Below are 23,692 nucleotides of genomic sequence, written 5' to 3'. Positions count from 1 at the left end.
ATAATTTTATCTATTATTAATTGAAATTTCATGGGTTTTCTTTACACCCAAGAACAGACGTGCATCTTAATCAATGGCAGACGTAGTGTTTATCAACCACTAATTAGAATTTGTCCTATTTTGCTTTGATTTCCTTTTCCAAATGAACATGTGCTTTTCTTCCTAGTTATGTGCTTGTAGTTGTAAATATGTACTTTTATGTGAAATAATGTTTTTTTGGTCATAGTTATGTGCTTGTAGTTGTAAATATGTACTTATATGTGAAGTAAGATGTACTTTTATATATAGTAATGTGTTTTTGGTCTTAGTTATGTGCTTTTGGTTAAATGTATTTTTTTTTGTCCTATCATGTACTTTTACACCTTCAATGTATTTTTGTTTTACGATTTGTTTTTTATATGCCTTTACACATGTATTGTATTTCTTCTCCATATTAATTTATACATGATACGAGAAATATGGAGTATGAAAAAACCGCAAATAAAACAATGTAAATTGTTAAAAATTTAAATGCAAATAAAAGTAACTGATTGTTTTTGTAAAGATTTGTTAAAATATTAATAGAATCTTTGACTTTTTTAATCAATAAAAATAACTGATTGTTTTTGTAAAGTAACCATGATATGCGTGGTTTTGGGGGGAAGTTAGTTATGTGATTTTACATTTTTTTTTTTTTTTGCAAAAAATATCAAAAACGACGTAGTTTTAACCCGGTTACACGCAACCGGGTGCACCTAATAATTTGCGCGTGGGATATGATTTGTTTGGACTTTGGAGGGAGGAGTTCCCATTTTTATTTATCCTCTTTTTCCTTTTTATTTCTCTTTCATTTTTATTTTTATTTTATTTTTCCTTTTTGTCCTTTCTTACTCCCTTTTTATTTTCCTCTTTCCTTTCCTACTAGTTGTTGGACGGCACGCGATCCGCGCCGTCCCCCAAGACAGCAAAGATTAGTTAGTGTAGAAACCAAGGAAAATTATTTGAAGATTGTTATTCAAAAAACAAGTTATAAAATTGTTGTTTATTGATGCAATATCGAATTAATCATCGTTGAATATAAATATCTTTTTTTATGAGTGCACCAAAATTTGTCAATTTTTTTTCAATCAAGGTAAATCACTTCTCTCGCTCATTGCATATCCTTTGTGCACAATATTGGATGATCGAGACTGTCATATTGTTTAGCCCGATGATTCTACTAAATTCTTTCCAAGCTCCAACTCTTTCACTCTGTCCCTCTTATTCATTTCAACCTCATCACCTAAGAAGAACTCCCAACAAGCTAGACCTCAAATTGTGTGAATCACATACAACGTGAAAGACAATGATAGAGTGACCCTAAGGGTTGGTAATCCTTTCAATATTGAATTTTGATTGGTTACAAATGCATTGCAACTTTACAACACTCACTCTCCAATTAATTATGTTTATTATTTTATTTTATGTTATATGTATCTTAGAGCATCTCCAATGGTTGTAGCTAGGGACTAGCTTGAAATTTATAAAAGTTTCAAGCTAATAGCTAGACCATTGGAGTGCAAATAATAAATTAGCTTGGCCAAGCAAATTAGATTGTTTAAGCTAATTTGCTTGACAACTAGCTACCAAAGTTGTCAAATAATTAATTGACAAGTGGGACAAGTGAAACTAATTTAATTAACAATCTAGTTGCTATCCATTGGAGCACAAATTAGCTAGACAATGAAATAGCTTGAAATCTTATGTGGCATAACAAGCTAATTATCAAATTAGCTTACAATTGGAGATGCTCTTAGGGATTGCCAACCCTTAGGGTCAGCCAAATATTTTCCCAACGTGAAGATGAAGTTATTTTTTATTGTACTGGACCTACTTTCAGCTTGAATGATGCATAAACTAAAGTTTATTCTTAGTTTTTTGTCCTGTGAAAAAGCAGTAGCCGGATTATTTTTAATACGAACTCAAGAATCAAGATGCATCTTGTTGATTAATTATATACATAATTCCCCAAATACATGTTCATCAGAACCGAGTTATACTAATAACTTGAATGAAAATGTGTATTTGCCGAATAAGTTAGGCTTTGGGCAAGGCAACTACCAACAGATACATTTACCACACATTCCAATAATTTGGATTAAATACTAATTACCAAATAAATTAAACATTAAACATGCATATATCTCGGACATCACAGGAATGATCTCGAAAACCGATCTTTGAAAGTTCTCTGAATCAATCACACTACAGATGTTTGGGGTCTGTTTGATAGTAGACAACATCCCCAGTGTCGCTAACATAATGATCTTTCTTTAGGGTGTTTATGTATAGTGGAAGAGGTCCATATTTCTTTGGTTCACGGTAGTATTTCGTAAGAACCGGTTTTGCTGCTTCTGTCTGCAGGAACAAATTCAGACCAAATGTCAGAAAACAGTGAAGAAAAGAGTTCGACTTAATAGGCTGCTTGATATGAATACATATATGTTACTCACTGCTTCAATTAGTAATAGTGTGGAATTTGAGGGAAAAGATGGTGAATGCCATGAGTTCCGATGTCATGACGGATGTTGTTTAACAATTCAGAATCGCGACCAATTGTTGTAAGTCCTCCGCGAAGGTAACTCCATTCCTAGTAAGAAAAACAGGTAGACAGATATCCTTAAATTGTTCTTACTATCTCTACTTTGTAGACAATTCGGTTCTTTCTATCTCTACTCTATAGTATGGTCACTTTCTAAATACCAAAGCCCTCATGTACTCTATATGAAAGATACAAATTCCAACATCAACAATATATAACCACAAAGTTATGAAATTGCAAAAATTGTACTCAATAAGCATGAAACTGATGATTAAAAGTCAAGTTGCTTCATTATAGATTTTTCGATTCCAAACTCAAAATTTATCGCAGGGAAAAAGCCAAGCTTTGTTATCCATTACACAAGAATGGAGAGTAACTTTCCTCTCTCTTACTACAAAAGTCCGACAATAATATTTTACTTAACACCAAGACTGAACCATGGACCCATGGAGTCCATAACCAGACACAATCCATCACCAAAACCATGAAACAGTGGAATGATAACACTTGGTAAAAGAAGAGAAATAGAAAGACAAACAAATGCGAGCATCATCACACCTTATTACTGCTCATTAGAACCTAGTCAGAAAGATTTTTGTTTGAAAAGCACCAGGAAATCAATCTCTGGTATGGTTCCAGAGTACCACTATGCATTTCAAGACAATACAAGGTTGACTTTAGTAAGGACGGACCTACATATGTGTACCTTTACTCTACTGCAACATCAGGAAACTTGTAACCAAAATTTCCCAAATTGAAAGTAGGCCCTTGATATTCTTTTGGACCTCAAGCATAAGACAAATGGATGATAGAAATTTGAGGACGCACGCGGAAGTTTTGATGGAGCTCAATTATAAAAAAAATTGCATTGATAAAATTGTACAACAATTTTTGCGAGAGCTCATGTCTCTCACTTATCTCTTTGGTAGAACCCTTATTTCTACCCCTCACTCATATTTTTTTTTGTGGGAGCTCTCTTGATGGGCTCTCTTGATGGGCTCACCCTAAACTTATGCACATACAACCTATTTATAGTTGTTGTATTATGGTTTCTAGATTTTTCTACTCCCTTCATCATGTAGATTTTTCTACTCCCTTCATCATCTAGATTTTTCTTAGGATAATTCTAGACATTTTAGTTACTAGATTTTTCTAGTCTAGCTTCTAGATATTTCCTAAGATTATTCTAGATTATTATATTTCTAGATTTTTCTACATAATACAGTTAACTATTTTTACAAGTGTATTATCTAGATTTTTCTAGATTAATATTTTAACACTCCCCCTTAATCTAGAAAAATCTTGTGCTTCAAAATATTTCATCTTTCGAAAAATCTCGTTGATGCACTTGTCACCAACCACCAATCGTCATAAACACTTGAGTTCTAATCATGTTGGCACCCGTGTTACCAACCTCCATCTTCTTGATACCTTTCATTGATCTTGATCATCTTCTCGTTGGTATACATGTTACCAACTATCCCACTAGTGCACATGTCACCAGTCATCTCCTGAAATTTTTCCTCAAATCTTATTTTATTATTGGTGCTCATGTCACCAACCATCCCAAAACTTTTCTTCTTCTTCACATCTTGCAGATTTTCAACTCTTTGTGTTGGTACCCTTGTTACCAATTTGCTCCAATGTAATTTGTTTCTCCCGATTTTTCTATAGTTTTGGTGCTCTTGTCACCAATCATCCCGCTAATGCTCTTTTCATTAGCAAACTTCAAAATTTTTTTCAAAATATTTTCTTCTACATTTTTTTCATTGCCATTTGTTTCTCCAAATTTTTTCTTTTGTTGTGGTGCTCATGTCACCACCCATCACTGCTAATGCTCATGTCATTAGCAAACTCCAAAATTCTTTTTGTGAATATTTTTTTGTCACCAACATACTCTGCTAATGCCCTTGTCATTAGCATCCTTCAAATAATTTCTTCTTCAAAACCTATTTTCTTCTTCAATTTTTTTCATCCTTCCTTATTTTTTTATCATCAACTTTAATTTTCTCCATTTTCCTCCATAAATTTTTTCTTTTAGTTTAATTTTCCCACCTTTATTATTTTCTATAAGAAAATTTAGATTTATTACGTACCTCTTTCTTCAAATCTCGTAACCCTTCATGTCTTGGGTCTCCGATCTTCAATTTTGTCGTAATCACTTTTTCATCTCTGGTACCATGATAGAAATTTGAGGACGCACGCGTAAGTTTTGATGGACCTCAATTATAAAAAAAATTGCATTGATAAAATTGTACAACAATTTTTGCGAGAGCTCATGTCTCTCACTTATCTCTTTGGTAGAACCCTTGTTTCTACCCCTCACTCATATTTTTTTTTTTGTGGGAGCTCTCTTGATGGGCTCTCTTGATGGGCTCACCCTAAACTTATGCACATACAACTTATTTATAGTTGTTGTATTATGGTTTCTAGATTTTTCTATTCCCTTCATCATGTAGATTTTTCTACTCCCCTCATCATCTAGATTTTTCTTAGGATAATTCTAGACATTTTAGTTACTAGATTTTTCTAGTGTAGCTTCTACATATTTCATAAGATTATTTTAGATTATTATATTTCTAGATTTTTCTACATAATACATTTAACTATTTTTACAAGTGTATTATCTAGATTTTTCTAGATTAATATTTTAACAATGGAAACTTGGGAACAAATGCCTAAAACATATAAAAGCTTATTTCATGAAAATTAACAGAAACTAAATGTGCCTCTCTCCTCTCAGTAAATAAATAGAATCCTAATTAAGGACTATCAAGAGAGACAAACATAGCATAGAAAATAGATCACCTGATCATCAAAGCTCGTTTGTGCACTTCCAGATACCAGGACAGAAATATGGGCAACAGTACATGTAGATCCGTAGATATATCACATCTCATGTTCACAACACCACGTGAGAATGTGCCGGCTTGCAATGGTGGTGGTGGGGCACTGCAAGACATTGAAGTAGCAAAATTCATTGATACATCAAAGGTTTAAAGTTTATCTATAACTAAATTATGAGATTAAAAAGCAACGTTTCTAATAGAACTCTATCAGCCTTAACCCCAACCCCCCCAACCCTGTCCCGAAAGTTCTGTTTTTTTAGCCTTCCATGGGAAAAACAAATAGCAACATCACCAACAGACAATACCTGAACTGGTTCTGAAGCTTGCTCCCACGCATCTAAATTATAATAAGCAAAAAGTAAAGAACTCATTATACACTATGCTGAGAAAAAAAATTACTATGCTAAAATCTTCTTATTGCAATGGCTACAATATGAAGTGATCCATTGAAAAAGCTTCCCTCAATCAATCACGGTAACACAGGTACATCCGCACCCGACACCCTACTCCCCTAAAATGTGAATCTCTTATACTCTTTTCAGTTTCCTATCTAAAAATTTGTGCTTGTCCCACATTGACAAAAAAATAAGAGTTTTACCCACTTTATATATCCTCACTCCACTAATAGGTTTGTTAGAAGACTTGAGAGGAGGCTCTAGGCCACCGCACACGAGCGCAGGCCGGGCCGGCCGAGTGGCGCGGCACGTTCGCGAGTGTGGGTGGGGCCCTTTTTGCCGCCAATCAATCTCGTGTAACGGCTAGTTGTTGTATTTTGGTAACCGAATATTTTCCATAACGGTTACAAATTTCATTCCGGAAATTGAGTCATTAATTGATTACCGAATTTATTTCCTTCCCGAAATAATTCTTCAGCCTTCCGTTATTTATTTTGGCTTCCTCATTCACAAAGAACACACAGAAAAATTTTCTCTCCGAAAATTTTCCTCTAAAACACATACTCTCTGATTCATTTTGGGCAACGTTCAATTTCGTTTTCAATCTATCTTTTTGTACTACACCAACGAGATAGATGTCGTGTAACCCTGGAGGTTGATTGTCAAGAGGCCGTGTGTACGTAACGGGGCAAATTCAACTTTAGGGCAGTGTTCATACACGCCACGACTTGGTTAAAGATAAGTTTATTTGTTCATTACTAGTCATTGTTCCTACAATCTAAAGTTGAATTTTTCTTCCGTGTTTTATTTTTACAATGGCTGGTAATATCCCTACTGCTATCCCTTTTACTTCTTCCATGCTTCCCAACCCTTTCATCCCTGATATGTCTAAGTTAGATCCTTTCGATGGGAAGAATTATAAGATGTGGTCTGATAAGATGGAGTTTTTCTTGGGTCAAATTGGGGTAGATTATTGTCTTACTGTTATTGCTGCCCTGCTAATTCCACTAGGGATTTTGAGAAAGATAACAAAACCTGTCGTGGGATGTTGTTGCACTACATGATTGCTTCTCTTTATATGATTTATAGTAAGTCTAAGAATGCTATGGAAATTTGGGATGCTCTGAAAACTAAGTATGGAACTGATGATTTTGGGACTAAGAAATATGCTTGTAGTCGTTGGTTAAATTTTCGTATGACTGATGATAAGCCTGTCCTTGATCAAGTTCATGAGTATGAACATTTATGTGCTGATATTGTTGCTGAGGGTATGAAAATCTGTGACCTTTTCCAAGCCAACTGTCTCCTTGAGAAATTACCCCCTTCTTGGCAAACCTATGTCCATTCCATGAAACACAAACAAAAAGACTTTACCCTTCAAGAACTCGTTTCCCACATTAAGATTGAAGAGCAGAACCGTATCCAAACCATGGGAAAAACTACTGACCATTCTTCCTCTACTGCTAATCTTGTTGAAACTAAAAGAAATGCAGGTTATAATAAGGGACCGAAAGGCAAGGGTCCAAATCGGTTCCATGGCACAAGGCAGAACAACAACAACAAAGAGAAAAGGCAGTTTAAAGGAAATTGCTATACTTACGGTAAGTATGGTCATTCAGCTAGGGAATGCAGGCAAGGACATGGACCCGGGAACAAGCCAAAGGAGAACAAGCCTCAAGCTAATCTCACTGAAGACATCATTGCTGCTATTGTGTCCGAGGTGAATCTGGTGTGCAACGTGACTGAATGGGTTGTTGATACTGGAGCAACTCGCCACATTTGTTCGAGCAAGGAAATGTTTCAAGACTATGAAAAAGTTTCTGAAGGAGAATGTGTCTTCATGGGCAACTCAAGCACTGTGAGTGTACTTGGTGAAGGAAATAGTGCCCTTGGTCCAAGTATGCATATAATATTAAGTCTAATAAATGCGGTTCAGTATTAATTAACAAGTTAATAATTCAGTGAGATCAAGTGAGCTGAATGCCTAGCTAGAGGCCGCTTCAGTTCAAGTGGAATTAATGATATTAATCCACAACTTACTCTTGACTAAACCCGTAGGGTCACACAAATAGTACGTAAACGGATAAAGTATTTAATGGCATTAAATACTCCATCTATGGATATTCGGAATCGACGGATCTTGGTTTCAGTGGGAGCTAAGATCGTCACAAGCAAGAAATGAATACTCCGGAAACGATGATATTGCCGGAAACGGAAATATGGATCGTATCGGAAATATAAATATTATCCAAGTGTAGATGTTGCCGGAACAGGAAACATGGTACGTGTCGGAAAATATTATCGGAAATGGAAATATTACCGGAATCGGAAATATTGCTGGAGACGGAAATATTGTCAGAATCGGAAATGTTATCGAAATCGGAAAATAATTCCGGAAACGGAAATATTAAATATTTGTTCGAAACGGAAATTAATTCCGGAATCGGAAATATTAAATATTGTTCGTATCGGAAATGAATTCCGGAATCGGGAATTTAATCGGAAGGTATCGTACGAATTAGCATCGGACGAGGCTCGCTAGACGAAGGCCCAGCACGAAGCCAGGCCATCGCCCAGCAAGCCACACGCATCACCAACACACGCCAAGCCTCGACCAGGCCCAGCCAAGGCCTTGGGCGCGCGCGCGGACACAGGCAGCGAGCATGGGCCGAGGCGCTGTGCGCTCAGCGTGGGCCACAAGGCCTGCGCGAGTGTGCGGTGCTCGTGCGATGCTCGTGTGCGTGCTATACGAATCCTAAAGCTATCAGAATTCGATATATGATTAAATTCCTAATCCTAATAGATTAAGTTTATTATTTAGAGTTCAAGTTGGATTCTAATTAATAAATCCAAATCCTAGTAGGATTGTAATTCCTTTTCCATACCTCTATAAATAGGAGCCTAGGGTCATAATTTATAGACACAATTGAAGTATTCTAAAGGTAAGATTTTGAAGAAAAATCAGCTATACACTTGCACCTAATAGCCGAAATTCCTAAGCTACCTTAAGGGCGATTCTAGTTGGTCAAGCTTAAGGCGGATCCGGACGTGCTATGGACTATCTACGGAGGGACGACACTTGGAGTCCTAAAGACTTGTTCTTGTTCGGTTCGGGCGCAGCTAGGGAGGGCACGCAACAAAGTGTATTCATCTAAACTATGCTAAATGATTATGTGTAAATAATATGTTTTCCTGGCTTTATGGTTTTTCCGCATGATTTATGTTTTGTCATATGAATCATAACCTAACAGTGGTATCACAAGCCTCTTATTATTTTCATAATCTAAATTGCATAAACATGGTTAAATGTTACAACTTTGCAAAGAATTAAAAGGGGTGATTAATTTTCGTAATTGTTAATTAATTGCAAATTGCGTTTATTTAGTTATATGTACGCAGTTTTTCGGCAGTTTCTTCGTTACTCATCTAAATCGAGTGATTTTTGTGTCAATTCCGCATGTAAAAGGCATTCCAAAATTTTGACAAAAACGGTTTTTTTCGGCCGAACACAGAATTCCCAAATTCGAAGCCTAACTATGACTTTTCGGAGGTTTTAGTTTTTCGAACGCAAAACTTTGTAAATTTAAGATGTTAAATTAAGTGTTTGCGATTCTTGTTGATAAATCTTGAGTTTTTGATTGACCTACTGTATATGTTTAACAATTATGAATGCCTAGACTTGTTAATTATACAACCTAATTTGTAATTATGATTAATTTGTTGAAATTCGAATAATTTAGAATTGATTTGATTTTCATGATTAATTAATAATTTAATTAGGTATCCATGATGATTAAAATCCACCATAAAAATTGTTAATTTATGTTAAATTTTTAATTTTTATGACCTAGATTTAAATCCATGTTAATCGGAAATTAATTGATTAATAAATTTTCGATTTTTCGCCCTAAATTATGAAATTAATATGTTTTATTAATTTGTCATTCATTTTGAATTAAAAATTTTAAATTTTTATGAAAACGCTCATTAATGTTGCACGCACAAAGCAATGGAAGCTATGTGTTACCCTTAAGGGGTGTTGTATAGTGCGGGCACGCGACGACGATCAAGGGAGCTCGTCGCCCGTGCGGTACGAATGCAGCGAGCAACCTAGCGCATGGCGCGCGCACGAGGCAAGGGAGCCTGTGCGTGTGTGCTGTGTGCTGTGGCGATGGGCAAAGGGCGAAGGCGTGGCACGAGCAGAGGCGCGCACGCGCGCGAGGGCTAGAGCTGGTCGCCCAGCGATCGCTGCTCCGCGTACCAACACGCGTGGCCTCGAGGGCTTGCTTGCGCGCGAGCGAGCGAGCGCTCCCATCGTAGCCGCTGCGATGCATACGGGCAAGCAGGCTGCGCGCAAGCGTGACTTGGCTTGCTGCGTTTGCGCGTGGCTGCTGCTGCGATGAGCCATGGGCCAGCGATAGGTCGTGCACACGACGGGGCTTGGGCGCAAGCCCAAGTGCTCGTCATGTTACGATTGTCAAGTTTTAAATTTTAATTTGAGATTTTCAGTTCATGTAATTTTAATTAATTTTAAAATTAATATTTTAAATTGTTTTCTTGGATTTTAATTTTGAATATTATAATTATTATAAATTTTAATTTATTCTAATTATTTTACTAAAATTAAAAACCTTGAATTAATTTAAATTCGACTGAAAATAAATTAAATAAGTGGATTCAATTATAAATTTATATGAGCTTTAAATTTTAATTAAATTTGTATGTTTCCGGTTAGACTAGAAATACATTTTTATGTTTAAAATTAGTAAAGCATATGAATTTATTGGTTTAAGTGGGAGCATTTTTAGTCATAAACTCTTGATTAGGTCTACAAATCCTTTAAGGTTAAACAACTTGATTAGAATTAATAAGGACTGAATAATTGGTAGATTATTGGTGCCCTTAATTAATTGCTGCAAATATTTGTGTGATGCATAACGTGTTTTACTAACCAGCTATGTGGGCCATTCATGATAATGAATGGGTGAATGGTATATATTGTATATGTACTGTTTTGCAGGTTATGAAGTGACTAGTATGGCCCAAATAGGATAGAAAATATGGTCTGTGTACCATTTATTTGAATGTAATTGGTCTAAAGTACCAAATTTGTTTTTCAATTCAAATATGGTCTGCGTACCATCAAATAGTTGTAATTAGTTTAATTATAGCTTATCCTATTTGAAAAAAATTGCGCCTCCCACAGAGATTTTCAAGACGGACTTTGAAGTTGAAGCTTCAAGATGAAGTCGGGCCATACTAGATCACATTTATCTTATGCATGTTTTAAGTTATTTATTGCTTTTAAATATGTCTTAAATATGCATGAGATCGAAGCTTGATTATGTTGCATGATTAAGGATTTTAGTTCACTTAAAATCTAACCAACATAGTAAGAGCCTTAAGTTCCAAACTTAAAAATTGAGTTAAAAGGTGCCATGGAAAAATAACACTTACTTGGATATCCTTTTTTTTTCATCGATCTTAGTAATAGTTTTCCGCCATAGCGAGGTGTTACTTATCGATACTAAAGGGGTAAGGTACACAAATAATTGTGAGTACATGTTAGTTTTGGTGAAACTCAACGATATAAGTAAGGAGTCCTTTTATGTCGTGGCAAAATCGATAGGTTTACCTAATAAGTTCTTAGACGTACCTATCAACCAAGAGTAGTTTCTAGACTATTAGCAAAAGGCTTTTGCTTACCTAAAAGATTTTAGAATTAAGTCTAAATACATAAAGTGCTTAATTCTTCAATGGTTTTTAGGATCTTGGAATCATTTTATTCACACCTGCCGGAACACATAACTCGAATAAAATGCTAATGACTTGTTTAAATTGCATGATTGCTTTAAATTTCAAGTTATTACTCATGATAAATGTTTTAGACTTTGCATGCTTCAATGTATGTTTTAATTATTGTTTATAATTAAATATCTTGCACTGCAGTAAATCCTTTTAGAAAGGTAACAGTAAATTTCCTCGGTTGGTAGTGAATCCAAGAACAATTCACGGAAATAAGAGATAATGAGCAATTTAAATGTACGTTTCTTTTAGTGACTTTTATGGTTGTTTTCGAGTATCAAAATCGAATGGCAAACCGATTGGTGCTTGTGGATTCAAAATACAATGTAGTTTTGAGATCATAAAACATTGAGTTTAAACGCTCAGCTTTACCAATGGTTAACAACCTAATATCTTTTTCCATTTAATTATCGAATGAGTCTAGTCACTAGACATTCGAATAGATCGATGCTTAGAGAATTTTAGAAGCTTCTGGTAAGATAATCTAGTTGAACAGAATATTCAACATAAATGGTAAGAACCTTGTTGGAGTGACATTGGAGATATCTAACAAAGTATAAAAGTCAACACTAAAGAATTCAATTCTTAAGACTATAAGAAAGGGTACAAGAAATAGGAAAACAAGGAACAAATGAAAAGTAATTTACAATTCCGTTTCTACCTATAAGTTTATGTTTAAAGAGAAGTGACCTAGCAATCAAACTTCCTTGGTATCATATACCGCTTGAGGTTCTTACTTCGGTAATAACTCAAACAATGGAAGCTAGGCTACACTAATGGCCTACAAGTGGGAAATGAAGCATGGCATACATTAGTTGTAGGGTCATCTAGTTTGTTTTAAGTCCTTTCAAAGGCTGGAACTTAATGGCAATTTTGTTCCACAATCAGCATACCTAAATTTCTGTTTTCAAACACAGAAAGACTCACATTCAGAAGAACAAAAGCAATGTTTGTTTGTTTATTTGAATGAAATGGTCATTTACGGGTTGAGTCAATATGCTTGATTAAAAATAAACAACTCTTTAACAATAAAAACTTTACTAGGTTCAAATCAACCCCTTGATTTGAGTTCCACTAATCTTTGGCATTGTTGCTTAGAACATATCAACAAGTTAACGTTCATAAGCTCTATTTTGATGGACTTTTGAAAGTTGGTTGATTTCTAGATCAATTCAAGACAAGCTAGTCTTACTTGTTGAAAGTAACAAAAGATATGAACTATTGTTAGAACGCCTAGACAATAGAGTTCAAAGCTAAAGAAAGGTTTTATGACTTTATTATTTCACACAGATTTGAGTGAATATAGGTTTATTTACTCAATGTGATATAAGTTTGAATCGGGTTGGCTAGTTCAAAGATTCAGAAGTATAAATCCCACTTGGCAAGAAATCATAAAGATCTAGGTTAGATCATGTTGATGATTACTTAAGTCAAGAATGATCATCAATGATTGTGTGTAGTAAAATTCACAATCTAGCTCCATAAGATATGGCATATCTAAGTTGGAATGATCGAAGTCAATTAGTACTTGATTCGATCAATGATGAATCATAAAGAATTTTCCTATAATTTCTAAAACAAAATGCTCAACTACCACCAAACTAAACCAAATTCGTCAAAGCTATTGAAAAGTAATTTCAAAATATCTTTTCATAATTATATATCTAAAGAGTTGCTAAACTCAGTGGGATCTTAGTGTTTGTTATTCAACAAACTAAGGCCCAAGTATAGATATATGTTTTATTGTGATTTATTCAAATGAGACACAAGGGTATTGTTTCTACCACGAATTTTGAGAACATAATGTTTCTTTGCTCGAAATAATGTCCTTTTGGAGATTCGTTTCCAAAATGACAAGTGGGAGAAAATAGACCTCGAAAGTCTTCGAGGCGAACAAAAAACATAAACGGACATTCCGGAGGCTTTTCGAAGTGCTTCAGAAAATCCAAACTTATTCTTTAAGGACTTTAGAAGTGGCTTTAAAGAATAGACATCTTTTAGAAGACTTTACAAGTGCTTCAAGGAGAACGGAATATTCAAAGGACTTTCAAGTGGCTATTGATATTCTATTGTTTGATGTTCTATACCCAAGTAGGCATAGAGTTCAAGTCATTGAAACTATGAGATTCTTCTATTAGATAGTAAAGAAACATGGAGTTCAGTTCACTGAAGCTATGCGATTCTTCTATTAGATAGTGAAGAAACCTACAACTTGCAGCCAAACTATTATCATATAGATTAATGAGTTTGTGACCTGTAAGAAAGCTATGACGAACCCTAGATTCCCTAAAATGGTTAGAGGCCATATATAGACTCAATGTTTTAGACGGTTAAAGGCCATAAAACATATTTAATGCTTTGATGACAAAATTGAAATTTTGTTGATTTGCAAGAATAGATTAAACACCTATTGATTGCAAATTGGTTTTAAGGATAAAAACCATCAAACATTGAATTGTGTTAACACACAAAGCTAGATTAGTTGCTAAAGGTCACAAGCAAATTCATGACATGGATTGTGTTGAAACCTCATGCATAATCGTAATGCTCACGTCTATAAATCAAGCAATGATTGCATATTGGTACATATGGCAATTGGATGACAAAACGTATTCCTCAATCAAATGTTGGAAGAAACTATGTACATGGTATGTCATAGAATTTGTGGATCCAAATAAATACTTGAAAAGGAAAGCTAGCTTATAAAATCTAAGTACAGATTTAAGCAAGCAATTGGGAATTAGAAATGTATTTTAGTGAAGCTAATAAGTATTTTAGTTTCATAAAATGTACATGACTCTTATAGATATATAAGAAGTTTAGTGGGAGTACGTAAAACTTAATTGGTCCTATGTGTATCACAGACATATCTCTCCATTGTAAAATAACATTCAAATGCTAATGACTTAGATTTGAAATTATTCATCAATGATGGACCATGGCGAAACTTAGTACATACTGGGTATTAAGATCTATTTACAAAGATCTTATAATATTGTTTTGGATTAAGTAATGACATTTACTAAATCAAACACGAAAGTCTCCATTGGAGACATTTGACCCAAATGAATAAATCTAAGTAAAGGATGTTTAAACTATGTATAAGCATTTACTAAGTTAAACATCAAAGGATCTAAGTGAGATTCTTAACCTATATTATATGTCAAAGAATTTAGCTGGATTTAGTATCTACTGAAATTGAATGAGCTAAAGTTACATGAATAGAATTCAATTGGGAATTATTCTGCAAAAGAATTTATCATGTATGATATAATATGAGGATCGCCAAAACCGTATCGTATGACTTTAGGCATGACGAACATATACCAATCTCTATTGATCTAAGTGAAGATCAACTAGATTGAGATCAAGAATACTTATGGTACTTGAAAAGGTACATAGGAATAGTTCTTGATTCAAGGAAATAAAGATATGCTAAATATTGATGCTACACGCATAGACACTGGCAAAGGATCAAGCAAAACCCTTTGGAGTTAACCATTGACAAGGACGAGCTAAAGAGCATCGTGTTTTGAAATGGCAACATGGATTGGAGACCATAAGTTGTTGCGTGGGAAATTTAAATAATAATTTCTATGTTCTAAGATACAGCTGGAAAGTCTTCCACATATCCGTGAACTGCTTGGATAAGTAAATCCAAACCAAAGCATCACTAGCAGCCTATGCAGTTGAAGTAGAAGTACTTATTGCCTAAGAAGCAATAAAACTGAGTTTTTTACATTAAAAAGTTCTTCACTGAACTTGGGTGGATCACATGTCTGCTGACTTGATGGATCTTCATTGCAAAATGCATAGAACCACTATTGTAGTAAGAAAGACTAGATCACATAATAAACAAACTCAAAATATCTTATCATCTTATCTCGAAAAACATTCGATGAAAGGGATATTAAGATTGGCAAAGCATGATAACTAAACCTATGCAACAAGTGAGAAGCAACACTCACATTGTAGCACTGGAAATCAAGCATAGCTTTGAAATTCCATGAACTGTTTTAAAGATGGGTTTGAGGCCCATGGTTGTAAAACATTAGGGTTGAACATTTATCATATATGAAATGTATTTTCATATTTTATTTAATCTTGGTTTAGTATTAAATGATGAGTCCCTTCAATTTGACAATATTCAAGATAGACTGTCAGGACCAGTCCTGTGACTAAGAAATGTCTATCAAGTGAACTTGAATGTCAAAAGTTGAAAATGGTCCCTGGTCGGAGTTTTCTATAAAATTGGACGCATAGAAAACGTTAGACGACTAGAATGCAAGATGACTAGTAGTTCTGTTTCTTGAACTATGTGGCATGGCAATGTCATAATCATTTGCATAGATACTTACTTTGGGAAGACTAGTATCGGACAGACCTATGAAACTTTACTGTAAGAGATGAAAATCTGTCATAAGTAAATTTCATTAAAATTATTAGACGTACACTAAATCCTCAATACCTGAGTGATTTGAGATTACTTGTTTGAGAACTGGTTGCTTTGACGTTGACCAACCATCGCACCGTAAAAGGAGGCTATAAAGGCAACACTCAGGTAATCACCTATCAAACGAAGTCTAATCTCAAGATCACAAGATTGGGATTGTCCTCCCATAAATCGGGATGAGATGCTTAAAAGTTGTACAAGGCCACTCGGAGAGCTAGAAACTATAAAATGCATGGCCATGCTCGGAGGAATCATAGGCTATGATTATCTGTTTATTTGATCAGTTGAACTCTGAAACCGAGAAACACCTCTGGACATAATAAGGATGACAACTCTTACCTTATGTTCAAGAGCAAGCATCGAGCGAAAAAGGAATTAGGTAATGCACACTTGTCCCTAAGGACAAGTGGGAGACTGAAGGAAATATATAGTGCCCATGGTCCAAGTATGCATATAATATTAAGTCTAATAAATGCGGTTCAGTATTAATTAACAAGTTAATAATTCAGTGAGATCAAGTGAGCTGAATGCCTAGCTAGAGGCCGCTTCAGTTCAGGTGGAATTAATGATATTAATCCACAGCTTACTCTTGACAGAACCCGTAGGGTCACACAAATAGTACGTAAACGGATCAAGTATTTAATGGCATTAAATACTCCATCTATGGATATTCGGAATCGACGGATCTTGGTTTCAGTGGGAGCTAAGATCGTCACAAGCAAGAAATGAATACTCCGGAAACGATGATATTGCCGGAAACGGAAATATGGATCGTATCGGAAATATAAATATTATCCAAGTCGTAGATGTTGCCGGAAACGGAAACATGGTACGTGTCGGAAAATATTATCGAAAATGGAAATATTACCGGAATCGGAAATATTGCCGGAAACGGAAATATTGTTAGAATCGGAAATATTATCGGAATCGGAAAATAATTCCGGAAACGGAAATATTAAATATTTGTTCGAAACGGAAATTAATTCCGGAATCGTAAATATTAAATATTGTTCGTATCGGAAATGAATTCCGGAATCGGGAATTTAATCGGAAGCGTATCGTACGAATTAGCATCGGACGAAGCTCGCTAGATGAAGGCCCAGCACGAAGCCAGGCCATCGCCCAGCAAGCCACACGCATCACCAACACACGCCAAGCCTCGACCAGGCCCAGCGCAAGGCCAGGCCAAGCCAAGGCCTTGGGCGCACGCGCGGACACAGGCAGCGAGCATGGGCCGAGGTACTGTGCGCTCAGCGTGGGCCACAAGGCCTGCGCGAGTGTGCGGTGCTCGTGCGATGCTCGTGTGCGTGCTATACGAATCCTAAAGCTATCAGGATTCGATATATGATTAAATTCCTAATAGATTAAGTTTATTATTTAGAGTTCAATTGAAGTATCCTAGGGTCATAATTTATAGACACAATTGAAATATTCTAAAGGTAAGATTTTGAAGAAAAATCAACCATACACTTGCACCTAATAGCCGAAATTCCTAAGCTACCTTAAGGGCGATTCTAGTTGGTTAAGCTTAAGGCGGATCCGGACGTGCTGTGGACTATCTACGGAGGGACGACACTTGGAGTCCTAAAGACTTGTTCTTGTTCGGTTCGGGCGCAGCTAGGGAGGGCACGCAACAAAGTGTATGCATCAAAACTATGCTAAATGATTATGTGTAAATAATATGCTTTCCTGGATTTATGGTTTTTCCGCATGATTTATGTTTTGTCATATGAATCATAACCTAACACTTGGCAAAGGAAAAGTTTTTCTAAAGCTTACTTCTGGAAAAACTATTGCTTTGCAAAATGTTTTGCATGTACCCGATATCCGCAGGAACCTCATTTCTGGTGCTTTACTTAACAAAGCAAGTATCAAGTTAACTTTTGAATCTGATAAACTTGTACTTACCAGAAATGGTGAATTTGTGGGTAAGGGATTTTGTAATGGGGGTTTATTTGTGCTTGATGTTGTGACTGATAATAATAATTCTTCTGCTTCTGTTTATATTGCTGAGTCAGTTTCTTTATGGCATTCTAGACTAGGTCATGTGAATGTTGCATCTGTCAAGAGACTCAAACAACTTAGTCTTATTCCAGACTTTAGTAATACCTCTTTTGATAAATGTGAAGTTTGTGTAGAAGCTAAGCACCCGAAAAAAGCCTGTAATAAGAATGTATGTCGGTCTTCTACCCTACTTGAACTAATTCATAGTGACTTAGGAGACTTTAAGAATTCCATGAGTAGAGGAGGGAAACGTTATTATATTACCTTTGTGGATGATTATTCTCGTTACTGTAAGGTCTATTTATTGAGTACTAAAGATGAGGCCGAAGAGAAATTCCATATTTATAAGGCTGAGGTTGAAAACCAATTAGACCTAAAAATAAAGAGAGTTAGATCAGATAGAGGTGGTGAATATGATGGAACTCCTTTAAAGAAATTTTGTGAAGCTAATGGGATTATTCATGAGGTTACAGCTCCTTATACCCCAGAACAGAATGGAATAGCTGAACGTAAAAATAGAACACTTAAGGATATGATGAATGTTATGCTTATAAGTTCCGGTATGCCTACTAACATGTGGGGTGAGGCAATTATTTCTGCTTGCTATGTGCTTAACCGTGTTCCCCATAAGAAATTAGATAAAACTCCATATGAATTGTGGAAAGGGTTTAAGCCTAACTTGGGTTACCTTAAAGTGTGGGGGTGTTTGGGAAAAATAGGACTTCCTGATTTTCAAAGGAGTAAGATTGGACCTAAAACCGTGGATGGTATTTTTATAGGTTATGCGTCCAACAGTGCTGCATATAGATTCATTCTTAAGGATGCATCTGGTTTTGGACCAATTCATGAGTCAAGGGATGTAGAGTTTTTTGAGCATATTTTTCCTATGAAAGTTAATATTCAAGCATGCTTACCTGTTGCATCTCCATCTCCTATTGTGCATCATGACATTGCATCATCTGGTGAGACTATAGAACCTAGAAGGAGTAGAAGAACTAGAACTGAGTCTAGCTTTGGACCCGATTTTATTACTGCGTTCCTAATTGAGAAAGAGTTATTAGATGAGCAAGAAGTTGATGCATTTCTCTTAGAAGAAAACCCCAGATCTTATGGAGAAGCTATGAGGTCAATTGATTCAAGTTTTTGGTTAGAGGCCATAAATAGTGAAATTGAGTCTATCATGAGTAATAACACTTGGATTCTGTCTGATCTTCCTAGAGGTTGCAAGCCCTTATGTAGTAAGTGGATTTTTACTAAGAAACATACTCCAAAGGGATCTTTGATTAAGTATAAAGCTAGGGTTGTGGTAGGAGGTCATCGTCAAAAGCATGGTGTAGACTATTTTGATACATATTCGCCTGTCACTAAAGTTGCCACCATTAGAGTCTTAATTGCACTTGCATCCATTCATGATCTTGTTGTGCATCAAATGGATGTAAAAACTGCATTTTTGAATGGTGATTTGAATGAAGAAATTTATATGAAGCAACCAGAGGGATGTGTTGTTCCTGGACAGGAAGATAAGGTATGCAGGCTCATTAGATCATTGTATGGCTTAAAACAAGCACCTAAACAATGGTATGACAAATTTCATCAAACCATTATTTCTAATGGCTTTCCGGTAAATGATTCTGATGCTTGTGTGTATTCCAAACTTTCAAAACTTGGTTGCATTTTCATATGTCTATACGTGGATGACATGTTAATTTTTGGTACCAATAAAGACATAGTGAACGAAACCAAGGCTTTCCTAAATTCTTGTTTTGAGATGAAGGATTTAGGAGAGGCAGATGTGATTCTTGGCATAAAGATTACTAGAACTTCATATGGGATGTCTTTAAACCAATCTCATTATATTGAAAAGATTTTAAAGAAATTTGGTCAATTTGACTGTACTCCAGTGCAAACCCCATATGATTCTAGTAATCACAGGAACAATATGCCAAGATTATTGGAAGTTTGATGTTTTTGATGAATTATACTAGACCTTATATAGCATATGCGGTTAGTAGATTGAGTAGATATACTCATAATCCTAATCAAGATCATTGGAATGCATTGATTAGATTATTGAAGTATTTGAAAGGCACTATCAATTGGGGTTTATATTATTATAGAGCACCTTGTGTTCTTGAGGGATATTGTGATGCCAATTGGGTGTCGGATAGTGATGAAATTCAATCTACTAGTGGTTATGTTTTTACTCTTGCTGGAGGACCTATATAATGGAAATCATTTAAACAAACTTGCATTGCCAAATCTACTATGGAATCTGAGTTTATTGCTTTAGAATTGGCAGGACAGGAAGCTGAATGGATAAGGAGTTTGCTTGCTGATATTCCATTGTGGGGGAAACCAACTCCATCAGTTTCAATGCATTGTGACTCACAAGCTGCAATTGGGGTAGCGAAAAATCAAGCCTATAATGGAAAGAGAAGGCATATTCGCTTAAGGCATGCTATAGTTAGAGATCTGATCAGAAAAAATGTAATATCACTCGAGTATGTAAAGTCCGAGAGGAATATTGCAGATCCTCTCACCAAAGGCCTTTGTAGAAAAATGGTGCTTGAGTCAGCACAAGGAATGGGTTTAAAGCCTATTGTGGAGTAAATTGTGGTGGACACCCATCTTAGGAAATCTAAGTTCAATGGGTCAAACGAAATCACAAAAGAACTCATGTTTGTTACTACTACCATTCCTAATAATAAAAGTGATGTAGTATTTTTCTAACTGTCATATGCGTAAGGTTGAGCTAAGGCTCTTAATAAGTTCATAGCCTTGAGAAGGTGGTTTGTGACAGTACAAACTTGATGAACTTACCTATGTGAATGTGGGGGTTACGCCCAATCCCCTATGAGAGTCCTTAAGGCTTAGGACCACTAGAGCATTCATGAAAATCCGGGTATTTTGTGGGGCACTAAAAAATTACAAATTGCGAAAACGAGTCATGATTTGAGAAAAGTTGAAACGCGCAAAAGTAGTTTACTAACTTCGTGATAGGTTCAAAGAGAAATCTACCTAAAACGACTGTAAGATATTTTTATATGCGTTGGGTGTTAATTCAAGTCCAAAAGACATTGACACTTTCAAAACTAAAGTCTCCGTTGCCCAAAACGTTCCTTCCTAGTTTTTCCTGTTCTTTTGAATCATGTGGGGGATTGTTGGAAGTATAGGTAATTATGCTTCAAAAGAATGAAAATTTGTGCTTGTCCCACATTGACAAAATAATAAGAGTTTTACCCACTTTATATATCCTCACTCCACTAATAGGTTTGTTAGAAGACACGAGAGGAGGCTCTAGGCCACTGCACACGCGCGCGCGCGTGGGACGGGCCGGGCCGGGTTCGGGCGAGTGGCGCGGCGTGTTCACGGGTGTGGGTGGGGCCCTTTTTGCCGCCAATCAATCCCGTGTAACGGCTAGTTGTTGTATTTTGGTAACCGAATATTTTCCATAACGGTTACAAATTTCATTCCGGAAATTGAGTCATTAATTGATTACCGAATTTATTTCCTTCCCGAAATAATTCTTCAGCCTTCCGTTATTTATTTTGGCTTCCTCCTTCACAAAGAACACACATAAAAATTTGCTCCCCGAAAGTTTTCCTCTAAAACACATACTCTCTGATTCATTTTGGGCAACGTTCAATTTCGTTTTCAATCTATCTTTTTGTACTACACCAACGAGATAGATGTCGTGTAACCCTGGAGGTTGATTGTCAAGAGGCCGTGTGTACGTAACCGGGGAAATTCAACTTTAGGGCAGTGTTCATACACGCCACGACTTGTTTAAAGATAAGTTTATTTGTTCATTACTAGTCATTGTTCCTACAATCTAAAGTTGAATTTTTCTTCCGTGTTTTATTTTTACAATGGCTGGTAATATCCCTACTGCTATCCCTTTTACTTCTGCCATGCTTCCCAACCCTTTCATCCCTGATATGTCTAAGTTAGTTCCTTTCGATGGGAAGAATTATAATATGTGGTCTGATAAGATGGAGTTTTTCTTGGGTCAAATTGGGGTAGAATATTGTCTTACTGTTATTGCTGCCCCTGCTAATTCCACTAGGGATTTTGAGAAAGATAACAAAACCTGTCGTGGGATGTTGTTGCACTACATGACTGCTTCTCTTTATATGATTTATAGTAAGTCTAAGAATGCTATGGAAATTTGGGATGCTCCGAAAACTAAGTATGGAACTGATGATTTTGGGACTAAGAAATATGCTTGTAGTCGTTGGTTAAATTTCCGTATGACTAATGATAAGCCTGTCCTTGATCAAGTTCATGAGTATGAACATTTATGTGCTGATATTGTTGCTGAGGGTATGAAAATCTGTGAGCTTTTCCAAGCCAACTGTCTCCTTGAGAAATTACCACCTTCTTGGCAAACCTATGTCCATTCCATGAAACACAAATAAAAAGACTTTACCCTTCAAGAACTCGTTTCCCACATTAAGATTGAAGAGCAGAACCGTATCCAAACCAAGGGAAAAACTACTGACCATTCTTCCTCTACTGCTAATCTTGTTGAAACTAAAAGAAATGCAGGTTATAATAAGGGACCGAAAGGCAAGGGTACAAATCAGTTCCATGGCACAAGGCAGAACAACAACAACAAAGAGATAAGGCAGTTTAAAGGAAATTGCTATACTTGCGGTAAGTATGGTCATTCAGCTAGGGAATGCAGGCAAGGACATGGACCCGGGAACAAGCCAAAGGAGAACAAGCCTCAAGCTAATCTCACTGAAGACATCATTGCTGCTATTGTGTCCGGGGTGAATCTGGAGAGCAACGTGACTGAATGGGTTGTTGATACTGGAGCAACTCGCCACATTTGTTCGAGCAAGGAAATGTTTCAAGACTATGAAAAAGTTTCTGATGGAGAATGTGTCTTCATGGGCAACTCAAGCACTGTGAGTGTACTTGGAAAAGGAAAAGTTTTTCTAAAGCTTACTTCTGGAAAAACTATTGCTTTGCAAAATGTTTTGCATGTACCCGATATCCGCATGAACCTCATTTCTGGTGCTTTACTTAACAAAGCAAGTATCAAGTTAATTTTTGAATCTGATAAACTTGTACTTACCAGAAATGGTGAATTTGTGGGTAAGGGAGTTTGTAATGGGGGTTTATTTGTGCTTAATGTTGAGACTGATAATAATAATTCTTCTGCTTCTGTTTATATTGCTGAGTCAGTTTCTTTATGGCATTCTAGACTAGGTCATGTGAATGTTGCATCTGTCAAGAGACTCAAACAACTTAGTCTTATTCCAGACTTTAGTAATACCTCTTTTGATAAATGTGAAGTTTGTGTAGAAGATAAGCACCCGAAAAAACCCTGTAATAAGAATGTAAAGAGAGTTGAAAACAAATTAACCTAAAAATAAAGAGAGTTAGATTAGATAGAGGTGGTGAATATGATGGAACTCCTTTAAAGACATTTTGTGAAGCTAGTGGGATTATTCATGAGGTTACAGCTCCTTATACCCCGGAACAGAATGGAATAGCTGAACGTAAAAATAGAACACTTAAGGATATGATGAATGCTATGCTTATAAGTTCTGGTATGCCTACTAACATGTGGGGTGATGCAATTCTTTCTGCTTGCTATGTGCTTAACCGTGTTCCC

At 36.0% G+C, this 23,692-nt stretch overlaps 1 long non-coding RNA gene across 1 annotated transcript; it reads right to left on the bottom strand.

Annotated features, from left to right (window-relative positions):
- Nucleotides 1-1,933: 1,933 nt before the first annotated feature.
- LOC110802478 (uncharacterized) lies at nucleotides 1,934-4,933 on the bottom strand. The gene is made up of 3 exons (XR_002537190.2): nucleotides 3,267-4,933; nucleotides 2,472-2,608; nucleotides 1,934-2,376 (listed from the first exon to the last, which is right to left on the bottom strand). It is a non-coding gene; the product is annotated as an uncharacterized lncRNA (long non-coding RNA).
- Nucleotides 4,934-23,692: the final 18,759 nt, after the last annotated feature.

Source organism: Spinacia oleracea, chromosome 3 (genome assembly GCF_020520425.1).
Source record: "Spinacia oleracea cultivar Varoflay chromosome 3, BTI_SOV_V1, whole genome shotgun sequence".
In the NCBI taxonomy this organism is placed as follows: Eukaryota; Viridiplantae; Streptophyta; class Magnoliopsida; order Caryophyllales; family Amaranthaceae; genus Spinacia; species Spinacia oleracea.
The sequence above is the reverse complement of the archived record's forward strand: the minus strand, read 5'-3'. Positions and strand labels throughout refer to the sequence as shown.